This window comes from Neopsephotus bourkii, unplaced genomic scaffold (genome assembly GCF_033783945.1).
Source record: "Neopsephotus bourkii isolate Nb327-2 ecotype Australia unplaced genomic scaffold, CSIRO-AGI_Nbou_v1 NB_659, whole genome shotgun sequence".
In the NCBI taxonomy this organism is placed as follows: Eukaryota; Metazoa; Chordata; class Aves; order Psittaciformes; family Psittacidae; genus Neopsephotus; species Neopsephotus bourkii.
The window spans coordinates 7444714-7455736 of record NW_026901158.1 but is presented as its reverse complement, the minus strand read 5'-3'; the positions used below and the strand labels follow the sequence as shown (position 1 = coordinate 7455736).

At 40.6% G+C, this 11023-nt stretch overlaps 1 long non-coding RNA gene across 1 annotated transcript in view; it reads right to left on the bottom strand.

Moving 5' to 3' along the window:
- Positions 1 to 2310: 2310 nt before the first annotated feature.
- Positions 2311 to 11023, bottom strand: part of LOC133211734 (uncharacterized) — a 30482-nt gene continuing 21769 nt past the window's right edge. The window contains exon 3 of the long non-coding RNA XR_009725275.1: positions 2311 to 2819. This is a non-coding gene — a long non-coding RNA (uncharacterized LOC133211734). The remainder of the gene's footprint in view (positions 2820 to 11023) is intronic.

Below are 11023 nucleotides of genomic sequence, written 5' to 3'. Positions count from 1 at the left end.
TTTTTTTCTCTTTCACTAGAAGAAACGTCTGTATTGCACTGAACTAAACCTTATTTGTCCTCTTTTGATGAACATGAAACCCACTTGATCTTGTTCTGCAGTCCTCAGATGCAGTGAAAAACTCCAGCCCTTTTCAGGAAATCTCCAGCACTACTGTTCTTGATCTAGCTTCTGATCTGGTATAAACTGGCCAATGACTGTTGATCTGAGGGAGTGAGACTGATTTAGGCCTGATCAGTTGTGGACCAGAACAGTGACGGGTGTTGGTGGCATTTTGTGGAGAATGAAAGCGGGTCACTTCTGTGTCAGACATAAAGAACCAATTGGTACAAAACCTGATTTAGGTGTTTAGGTGACATAAACAAGGATTGCTTTATTGCTAGGTTTGTGGCAAGGTGTGGTATTTCCTGGAAAGCAGAGTATGGTGGAGAGCTAAGTGGCTGTAGTCTCTTTCTGCTATAAGCTTGCTTGGTACTTCATGTCCTCTGTTATGTGGCAGAGGTGGGGACACAGAGCCACTATTCCTCTGGACTACTGAGACCATCCTTGAATGGATGGATTGGACCCTGTGTGATCTGACTCTACTGTATAGTTGCTTTATAGCTCCCAAAAGGGCTAAATATATATGGTCTGAGAGAGGGATTGAGAATGTGACTTTGCCTTGTAGGAATACAGCTGAAAGTAGTAATTCCTCCTTTTTAACTCCTTTGAGGGAGGGACTGGTGGCCCCACACACCATCAAGCCTGGTCAGATCAAAGCTTTCCATGAGGAGAGGAGTGAATTGTAGAATGGTTTGGGCTGGAGGGGACCTTAAAGCTCATCCATTTCCAACCCCTTGCCACAGGCAGGGACACCTTCCACTAGAGGAGGTTACTCCAAGTCCCTGTGTCCAATCTGGCCTTGAACACTGCCAGGGATGGGGCAGCCACAGCTTCTCTGGGCACCCTGTGCCAGCGCCTCAGCACCCTCACAGGGATGAACTTCTTCCTAATAGCTAATCTAAATTTGCTCATGTCATTGCATCTTGCTTCATGGAATGCCCTACCAGGTTCTGACAGCCGGTGCTGTTTAAAAAACCCACCAAACTTCCAGATGCACATACCCTTGCTCCCTTTTTGAAGTTATGAGACCTCCCATAGCATCCTGAGGTAGGGACTGAACTGTGTGTGGTTTGAAAAGGGGCCTGTTTCATTTATTTGAAACCACTTGCACAATGACTATGTAGTTTGCCCATAGGTTATTCTGATATAAGACAGTCCAGGGTCCTTTCTGCTCTCTCTTTTTTCTACCCACACCTTCACAAGATTCTCTTCTAAACTCCTGATTTCTCTCTTTCCTGAGCCTGCGATTAGTAAGGTTTTCCTTGCACATCAAGCCTTTGATCTTTGCTCCTTTTCTCTGCACGTTTTCCATTTTTAGTTACCTTTTTTTTTTTTCCCCTGAGATGGGGAGACTGGAATTACATGCAAATTGGAGCTTCAGGTGAACTGTAGATTTATACAGTGGCACAGCTGTGCTGCATGTTTTCCTCTCTGATACAGCAGCAGTTCCTGCTATTTTATTTGCCTTTCTGAGCATTTCTGAGCACTAAACTAACGTTTTTATAGAAGTGTACACAATGACTCCAGCATCCCATTCCTGACTGGAAATACTGTTGAGCTTATTTCCCCATGTACATTACTTAGCACTTAACAGCATTGAATTTCAGCTGTCATTTTATCACTGAATCACTCTGAATCTCAATAGTCTTCTGTGATTCTCTGTAGTCAGCTTCAAATTCAACTATGCTCAGTTATTTGTTTCTTCCAGTAACTTCATTTCGTTATGAATCCCCTTTTCCAGCCCTTTTTGAATATGAATATGTTTGCTACTGTCCTTGTAGGTGGTTAACAGGAAAACTTTTCTTGTCTTACCAATAAGTTATAAATTCTTTACAAGCTTTTGGAAGTTACCATGAGAGGCTGGTTTTGGGTTTTAATTCGTGAGCACTGCATTGACTACATAATCCTTATTGATTCATTTCTTAATAACTTAGGAGACCCCAGAATGATCTGTGAGACAGGCCTTCCCTCTACAAGATCTGATTTGACTTTTCTCAAGAATGATGTGTCTGTGTGTTCACCGATTCTGTCTGGTTTAGTTTCTAATAATACGTGCAGCAGCAAGACCTGTTGATGGGGACTGTGGCATCAGCTCCAGAGATTGTTTTAAGGATGGTGTTGCTTCTTCCAGTTTTCCTTCTCGTGTGGAGCCTGCTTTCCACTGAGCTCAGAGGTGTTTCATGCACACCTCTGCATGACTGCCTGTCAAGGAAGGTTCAACATGGGCTGGAAGCTCTCAGTTTCAGGCCTTGAAACCTCACATTTGTCACAATCTACTTTCTCTTCATCCTTATCTTTCAGTTATGGAGAGAGCAGTGACTGCCTTTTTAATGTACTGGTGGTTTGTTACTGCACCAGGCACAAGTTGTATTTACAGAGCGAATTGAGATTGTGTGCTTTATGAGGATGAGGGTTTTCCTGCTCTACATTTTCTCTGACAATTTACAGGCTGAACAAGTAATATTTGTGCTTGAGGCTTCCTCCTGATGGAAAGAGAAGCAGAGCTGTGAGCAGCAGGAGCTTTAAGAGTCCTTCAAATTGCAGACCCGCTTCACTCCCTTTCTTCCTGAATTATTTGTCCAGCAGACTCAAGAACCGCACAAATGTGGATTATCCCCCAGCTGAAGAGGCTTTTACCTTTAGCTGGTATAAATCAGAACAACTCCAGAGAAGACTTTTCTTGAGCTAAGGACTGCTTTCACACAGGCCACTTCTACCTGTGGATCAATAAAAATAAAGAGAAATTGTATATTTCTTTTTTAAATGACACAAATCCCACAGCTCTGACAAAAACCTTTGTATCATTCTGGCAATCCCAGGCAGCCTTAAACTCATGCTGCCCAGCTGTCTTTAGGAGAGATGTCTGTGTTTTTGCTTGGTAGGTTTGTTTTAAGGTTGGTTGCCTCAGTAAAATGCCCATGTGGATCAAGGTATGGTCCAAACCCAAACAAACACAATGGTCAGTTCAAATGGGCATGATAATGGTCATGTATTCACTATATTAACAGAGGAACTAAATCTCTTGGCAAAGTGAAAGGTTGGAAACTGGACCCACTCTTAAAGAATTTATAAGTCAATGGTAAGACAGGAAGTTTTCCTGTTAACTGCTTACAAGGACATTTGCAAACATATTCACCATATTCAAAATGGGCTGGAAAAGGGGATACATAGCAAAATGAGGTTAGTGGAAGACACAAAATAACTGAGCATAGTCAAATTTGAAGCTGAGTATAGAGAATCGCAGAAGACTGCTGAGATCCAGAGTGATTCAGTGATAAAATCACAGATGTAATTCAATGCTGTTAAGTGCGAAGTAATGTATGTGGGGAAAAAAAGCCGAACATTCATTGTGTATAGTCTATCATCTGCTGACTTGGTCAATAATCTGAGGGCTGTTTTCTGCAGAGCTCTCCTGCCCCATTTCACCAGCATAAATTTAACTTCCAGGATTAGAAAAGCTTCTATTTTCTTAATATATGTTCCTTAAATGAGAAGCCAACCTGTGCAAAATGCCTTTTCCTAATGGGTCAGGATCAGCCTTGCCAGTCCTTGCTATCCCATGCTGATTCTCTCCCAGCTACTTGAAAGTCTCATCACTCTCTAGTGGGGAGCCTTAAATATTTCCAGTGACATTTCCTTGGCCTCTGGTAATTTAATATTATTAACCTGGTATGTTATTAAAGTGACAGGAGATGTCTCCCTTTCACAGGTATACTTTCCTGAAATCTCATTTGAATTTTTATTACTTTATTTTGAGGGGCAGCTAGTGGAGCACAGAGCAGGCAGGGAGGGCACAGGAGGGAAGAACTGGGTATGAAGATACTCTCTGTACATTATTGGTTCTGGCATAGTTCTTTCCACTATAGTTTACGTTAGAATTCAGAGTGTTTCTTAGTTTGACTGCTCAAACTAAGAGTGTTTCTAATAAAAGTGTCTCTTTTCCGAGACTTCAGCCCATTTCAAAGGCATAACCTGGAGGGAAATGGGCTTTTGTGAGCTTTGCAAATGCCACAAATTTTGTGCTGTTCCCAGATCTCAGTCTGAATCTCCTTAAGTTTCATTTTACAGCTGTTGTAGGAGAAATCTAAAGCACATAGTGAAAATCTATAAATTTAGGACAATGTAGGAATAAACAGCCAGCATAGATTACTGACATTTAAGTAATGTGAATGGAGTTGCATTAGTTCCCTCTTGCTGCACATATCATCTACAGGGGTTTGCGCAAATACAACAGGGACTGATTTGAACCACTCAAAACAAGTGTAGTTCCGTAATGAGATCTCTGCTTACAGAAGGTCCATAAATGCTCAAAAATATGTGTTGGAGGTTTTGTTCATGTTTTGTGGGGAGACTGACTCATCTGGGGAGAAAACTGTCACGATGTGTTCTTTTTGGCTCTAGAAATGTGGAAAAGCTGGGATTTATTCTAACCAGTCATTCAGGAAAGCTGCATTACTAGATCTCTTATCATCATGGAACTTAATTTTGACTTTTTCCTATCTTTGCACACTAGTCTGTCATGCATATTTGTTTTAAGGAAATTTGAACAAATATCAACATCTTCATGTTTATGAAACAGCCCCTTTGCATTTTCCAATGGCTATTTGGTTCAGTACTTTCATCCAAGCCCATCTCAGTGCTTTGCTTATTAAAACAGTCTCTCTTTGAAAGGATGTTTAAAGACATTTCCTTTGTCTATGGCTTATCAGCTCCTTTCCATCTGCCTGTCTCAATATTGGCACACTGGTATTTTAGACAGTTCACTGAAAACTTTTCAAGCTGAGAAATGGTATCTTATACTGCCAGGGCTTCATTCTTAAACAAGACATTCATGACTTTTCCATCAGGCTTTAAAACTGGTTTTGCAACAAAACCCTCACACTCAGGTTTATTTTTACCTTTTCCCTGTATATAATCTCCAAAATCACTTTAGAAAAATACCGTATCAAAAGCTGATATTAAACTCTCAAGTGCCTGGCAAATGATTTAAAGCAACAGCTCACACTGGGGTAAACCCCAGAGATTTCTTTTGTAAAGTTCCACCTACATAATCTCTCAGAGGTAGATTTTTAAAGCTTACTATTTACTTTAGTCTGGAGACATTTCCTTGCTTTTATGGCTTATCTATTTTCTGTCCTCCAGTTCTTTTAGATAGGAACGTTGCTGTTTCCCTACTGTTTAATCTTTTTCTCTTGCTTAGCAGTTTCCTTTGCTGTCATCCCATGCACATGCAAAGCATGAGCAACCCACTTACTCTATAGCTGGTCACTGTAGAAAAGACTGTGATGTACACCTGATAGTGAAGAAAGGCAGGCGGTGCAGGTCTTGCTTTGCTGCAGGACAATACCTGTAGCCCAGGAGCAGTAGGCTGGTCTGATCCATGGCTGATGCAAAGTGATAAAGTGTCAGTGGCTTTACTTGCTGAAACCTCCTTTAACTGAGTATTTTAACACCCTATCTTTGATAAGGTGTCAAGCAGAAGTTGCCCTGTGTGACCTGTGTAATTGTCTCTGGTAAGGGACTCGGTATTGCTTCTCTCCCAAGCAGCCATGAGGAGGATGCATTAGGGAGGGCTCAAGCAGCATTTCAGACACTTGTCTTTCTCTGGACTTCAGGAAACACTTCCTTATAATTCATATGATAACTGAGAGTAAAGAAAACAGCCTGAAGCAAACTGAACATCTGGACATTGTTATATGTCACAAGACGCACAGGTTCTGTAAGCCTCACAAATCCAAATTTCTATCACAGGCTTCTGCTCAAAAACAAATGCTGCTGAGGAGCTAGGGAAGGAGTAACATCAGTATGTGTGATAGAAGTGTGACATTATTTTCTAAGGCATTTGTGTAATAGGCATTGCTAATATCTGTATCTACATAGGAAAGATTTATCAGTTAGCTCAGTTGAGTTATAGCAGGCTAAAATAGAAGAGCCCCTCTCACTTCTCATCTGAAATCAGCTTTTTATCTGCCCATGAAAAGCTATAATGGTCTCTCTGCCTCCTGCAGAAGTCTTTTCCTGACTTCTGTGCTAATGTCCATGTCATTGCAGTAAGTTGCCATTTATAATCTCTGACTCAATACTTCTTAGTCCTCGTTGCCACATAACATGACTTTGGACCATATTTCTTCAGGAAAGAGAGAGAAGAGGCAGTATCTTACATTTATTCTTCTGGTTTTGTTTAAAGAGTGGGGTTTGGTTTGCTTTTGGGTTTTCCCAACTTGTCTAATGACAAAACTGACATTAAAACAGAAGTCCACTTCTACCAGAGTAGCTAACTTCCTTTGGGTGTTTACGCCTTTAAAAATACCCTACATTTAAATGCATGCCTTATGTTGCACTGAAAAAGTTCACTCTTTAGCAGGAAATTCTCATTTATTTTTAATGCTGAGTCCCTAAAAAGCCAGATTTTGAAAGGAACAGAAAACTAAATGGAAGTGAAGTGATAGGTGTTCTTTTTGAATCAGCCTGATGCCAACATCAAGAAAACCTATAGTCGCTTTCAAGCAAAACCTTTCCTTTCACCCCACATACTCTCTGAGAAGCAGTTCCCTTGTTTTGCCTTGTTCAGAGGAGGGCACACAGGCAGAGGTGTACCCCTCTTCATGCAGTGTCCTGGTGCTGTGTGATGTTTGTGACCCCTGACAACCTCACCTCTTCTTCCCTGCTGTACAATCTTCTCCCAACACACCTCTACTCTTTCACCATACCTCATAAAGTCCTTTCTTTTGTTTTCCTTTGAAAGCTTTCTGCTCTCCAAAGAATAAGTATCTTTGCACGTCAATCCTTTACCTTGCACACAAGGTGTAAGCAGTTTCTCACCCCTTCTCTCACTCAAATACATGCAAAACATGTATTTAGTTCAGCCATGAATGTGCATTGTCTCCTTCCACAGTGGTGCCCTCTGTGTGGTCTTTCCACCTTGTTACAGCCTCTCCCATGCTTTACTCCCTGTCCTCAGCACAAACAGGCAGCTCAAGCACATCACCACGCTATCCTGTACACACTCTCTGGCTTCTCACTGTGCATCTAGCAAGCATGTTCAAACACAGAGGATGTTTATGCCTCCACCATCCCAGACATTCATTTCTCTCCAGGTTTCCCCCACATGTGATGGGGAGGTGTAATCTCCCTCAGCAAGTTAGAGCCATTGCCTGCTTGCACAGCTTCCAGCAATGCACCTGCATCTCCCCTTGCATACATACCACACTTCCCTGTCTCTCCTGCTTCTCTCCACCTACTATTTCAGACTCCCAGACATCCCTGCGGCCCATTACAGTAATGATGATGTCCAACCAATGCTCCAATCCCTTTCAAACCCATTGCTGTTATGTAAGGAAAGGTGCTAGGTGCATCAGCCATCCCCAAGCACATAATGGATGCTGCATTTGCCTACGCTTACTGTACTTCCAGTATCTACATCAGTGCTTTGTAAAGCCCTTTGGGATACTGTGAACATGAAAGACGCTATAAAAAACCCAAACCTTATTCTATTCTAGAACAGTGCTTTTAAGTCCTTTTATCACAGAATGAGGCAAGGCTTGAATTGAGCCCAGAAATAGCAATTTAAAGTTTTCATGAAAGACTAGAACAGTGTATGTTTGGTATATTTTAACATAATCTGAGAACACTAAGTGCACTAAAAGCATAGCACTTATTTGTGGGTGGGGAAGCAGAGAGGAAGGGGGGAAATCTAAGTGCTTGTTTTTCTTCTGGATTTCATTTATTACAGAATCTGACAGAGATCTATCAGGATGACAAAGGAGATCGGTAGAAAAAACCAGCCTCATAAAGGTCTCTATTTGTCAGAGGAAAATAACAGCCTGTTTCTGTTGTTTGAGTGTGGAGAGTTATTTAGGGTGTGATCTGAAACTAGTTCTGCAGCTGAAGAACATAAGGAGAAAGCTTCAAGTTTTAATAGCACATACCAAAGCTAAAAGGTGATGTGTTAAACACAGTCACTGGCAGGGTGACTGCAAGGAAGTGGCTGGCTGCAGATGGCATGGATTTAATCCAGGGCCTTTGGATCTAAGGGCAGGCAGTAGAAGATCGCATGGGAGCAAAGAGAGGCTTCAGATGATCTAGGATTCAGGCAATCACCTCCAACAGTGCATTGGATCCATGAAAAAAAGAAGAAAAGGGGATTTGGAGTATCTGGATTATGTGCTCCAGACCCTTTCATATCTCCTCTCCTCCAATGTCGCATCTGCATATGGACACCAGAAAAGCATCGTGTACTCAAGCTTCACTGCTCTATAAAACTTTGTTGTACTGACAAAGTGCAACAGTGTTTTTTATATTGATTTTAGCAACAATTCATTTTAGCAATTATATAAAATTTTAGCAACAGTGATTGTATATTAATTTGGGTTTCTTTGCTAGAAGTCTTGCATAGTACTGACTTAGAGATATGTTTATCTACTGCAACTCCCAAAGGCAAAAATGATAAAGCCCCGTTAATTAGTGCTTTCTGAACTCACCAAGTTAGTCAGCTTTTAATCTGTTTAGTGTATTTTGTGTTAGTGTAGCTCTAACTTTTAAAATCAAAACATTTTACAATATTGAGTCAAAGGCTTTGCTAAAGCCAAGTCCATCAATGTGATTATCAGTCAAACTTGGAATCTCCCCAAATAACTAAATCAGGTTTATTTGATAAAAGCTATTTTCCATAAAATCATGTTGACAGTCATTAATTCTATTCTTATCCCTTAATTCTTTATTAATTGGATCCACTATTAGCTCTTCCATTATTTTCACTGTATTTCTGTCAGGATAAATTATCCTTCCAGAGTAACTAGTAATCCCATATAGTATTTTATTTAATGTGACATTGATATCACATCATCCTGCTACCTGTCTCATACTATTTATTACTCTTGTCAGCATTTACATGGTATCTTCCAAACTGTTTCTTAATGTAGGTTTTTAGTATCCAGACTGATCTGTAATAGTTGGTGAACTTAAATGAGCTCTTACCTTCCTGACCATGAGTAGTCTTCAGTCCAAAGGTTGGTGTCACAGCAAAATCAACTTCTTGGTTTTTATGTGCCTTGTAGCAGATTTATCCTTGCTCTGTTCGTATCTTCATGCCCTGTAAGCGTGGTCTTTTCATCCCTCCCTTCCGTTTTCATTCCATTCTTCCTTAAAAGATTTCCTTTTTCAGTTACCACACATTTTTGTTAGAACTTCTTTGTATCAATGCTACTTTGCAGCCCCTGGCTAGGACAAGGGGGTCCCCGTAACCGTTCCTAGCCCTGTTTTACATTCATGGAGAATTTGGTGGGATAGGGAGGAACAATAGCTCATGCATCTACAGCACTGTGCATTTAGTACTTTTGGTTTCGCTCCCTACAAGAGGTCCTGCCCTTGCAGTCAGATGTGATACTCATACACAGAGCTACTCTAAGGCAATGTGCTTTTTGCTTGGATTTTGAGCCCTCTTTCTTACCTTCCAGATCTGTGTGCTGATGGACATGGCTGCTTCTATGCCTGGCTTCCCCCACACTCTGTGCACATTAACTGCCTGGATTTATTTCTAAACCAGGACATAAAAACCTCTGAAACCTGTTCAGATCCCCTCCCTTCTTCCTAAATCACCAGCTTTTTCCTGTTACAGACATTAGTTTTGTCTTGGAGATAGAAGTGAAGGGGTAATAGTTCTTCCCCACTACAGTATACAACCTATTGTTAAAATTCTGTGATTCCAGTAGTGAGGACTAGATCATCTTCATACTTCAAAATACAAATCAACCTGAAGCTTACTTCAGGCTTCCTCTAAAGCCTTTCCTCAGAGCCGTCTCTTTACGCTGCAGTCTATAAACTGTTATTGAATAGAATTGCCCTTTTCCCCATCATTATTAACAGTTTGTCACCTCTGCTTTATCATCACCAGCCATAACATTTTGTAAGAGGCTGATGCTACTGTTAGGTTTTCCTTTATCCCTAAAATACTTTAAAAGCTCTCTTCATTTTCTTTGGCTCTGCCAAAGAGGGATTTTCCCCCCCACTGTTTTTGTATGTATTAAAATACGTTGTGTTTAAAAGGGTTAATGGATGTTAATTTCAGATGTGGATTCCTCTTTTCATGTAGCAGTCATCACCATCATCATAAAAATATGGGGAAATAGCGCTTAGTTATTCGTATTTCCCTTGTCACTGCAGGTCTCTGTATAGTATTATTCAGTACTATAATCTTGGTTAATTTTGATTGTCACAAGCACTGGGGTTTCTACTCCTTCTCCACAGAGGTAAGTGTGGAATCTAATAGATACTCCTTTTTTGTTTTATTTTCCTAATGATAAACTCATATTTTTACTCCAGTGAAGTTTCACCACATCTACACTGTTGTAATTGAGGGCAAGATTCGGCCCTTTGTCATCAATGGAATTATAGCAGAGATGAATCTGTTCACTTAGATCATAAAATCTTTCCTTGTAAATCAATCCTTCCAGTCCCTAAATCATCACTGAAGATGTTCTTTGAGTTCCATCCAAGTTGTCAATACATTGTTGATGCTGAGATACTCAGAACTGACTGTATGTTTGTCTCATTGAGGCCAGAGGGAGGAAAAAGAATGACCTCTCTTGACAAGAATTTATCTATATCCTAAATAACCCTGTTCTCCTGTTATTTGCTGCCATATTAACCTGATGTGCTAATGTGTGATTTATTCTTCTCCTTGCTGAATAATTCACTTCCTGAATAGCTGCAATCCAGGTGCTTTGGATTTGTTCATTTTGTTGTGCAACTGAGATGTTTTCTGCCTGTTTTTATTGCAGGGTGACCAGCTGCTTCCTATTTTTGTACTTGGGCATTTTGCTGATTTTTCACCTTAGACAAATAACCTTCCCTTTTTGGTTTAACCTTTAAAATGTAGCTAACAATGTGGCCAGGCTGCACTTCCTAGTTCTGGCTACAAGCC